Below are 1,514 nucleotides of genomic sequence, written 5' to 3' on the forward strand. Positions count from 1 at the left end.
TATATTGTGGGTTTGTTCAGGACACTCCTGTCTGTCAATAGCAATAATGACGCAGTTATTAGTTACGATTCTCTCCGACCAATCACCAGTCTGCAGGTCTTTTATGTCACCTTTTGGTATCAACTCAGCTCACTTGAAACCTCAACTGAGGTGATACTAAAATACTAAAAATACCTATTGGAAGGTAATGGAAAACCAAAAAACGTCAGTCGAGTTACCATGGAATGGAAAAACACCATAAGTGGTGACTAAACGGTAAATGCACCGATATTTGAAGGTTTTCTCACCATGTCAGATCGATAATGTTATCAGACACTTTTAATAACAATCTGAGCCTGTATGTGGCAAAATGTAACTTTTAATGGTCAATTCAATTCAATTTCAATTCAATTCTATTTTATTTATACTATCAATTCATAACAAGAGTTATCTCAAGACACTATACAGATAGACCACACTCCAGAATTTACAAGGACCCAACAGTTCTAGTAGTTTCCTCCAGAGCAAGTAACAGTGCGACAGTGGCGGGGAAAAACTTCCTTTTAGGCAGAAACCTCGGTCAGACCCAGGCTCTTGGTAGGCGGTGTCTGACGGGCCGGTTGGGGTTAGAATGAAGAGTGGCAATAACAAAAATAGAAAAAATTAGTAGTCTATAGCAGTTCTTTGTAGTAGTTCATGGCATAGCAGGACGCTGTGCGGTATTGCAAGGCACAGCAGGACGTAGCAGGGCACTGCAGTGTAGCAGTAGAACATGGCATCACAGAACATGGAGCGGGACCAAGGCGACAGATGCTACCCTGATGGTCAAACATCAAAGAGGCCAATTGCCCCATTGGGTTACATTGCAGCTTGGTTCACGCAGACCCGTCACTGCAATCCTGCTCAATACTGGACCAATTTCAAAGATGTTATGTCACATCAGTCTATTGAACACAAATGCATGGGAAAGGTGGGAAATCCAGGTTAAAAAAAACAAAAAATGACCCTGCAAAGAGTCATTTGCAACACGCTTTAGGCATCACAACAGTACAAGAGAAACACAAAGCAACAGCAGTTTATTGCAAAAGACACAAGTCGGTTTTTGGTAGTCAAGGACAGAGGATTAAGAAAACTGGTCAAGCCTAAATATCACATTCCGACCTGTACGCACTTCAGGAAATCTGTATTTACTGCCATGTGAGGATATGAAGATCAGGGTTAAGTAAGCCCTCCAGCACTGTGTCTAAGAGTGTTTTAAAATTGTAAGTGTAATGAAAAATGAAAATTGTAAAAAGAAAAAAGAAAGCCTTACAGAGGGCGGATTGCAGCAATAACCCTAGACAGCTGGACCACTCGGAGAAAGATACATAACCATCACAGCCCACATTATCAGTTTTTTTCTCTGGAGTCACACACTTTCCTAAATATTGCTTAAGGGCTGATATTGTCTGTTATTGAATAGTAGCTCGAATCAGCAAATTAACCCACTGCTGCTGTTAAAGACTATGCCAGGAACATGGATGTAGCAGTGAGAG

The sequence above is a fragment of the Etheostoma cragini genome, chromosome 5 (genome assembly GCF_013103735.1).
Source record: "Etheostoma cragini isolate CJK2018 chromosome 5, CSU_Ecrag_1.0, whole genome shotgun sequence".
NCBI lineage: Eukaryota > Metazoa > Chordata > Actinopteri > Perciformes > Percidae > Etheostoma > Etheostoma cragini.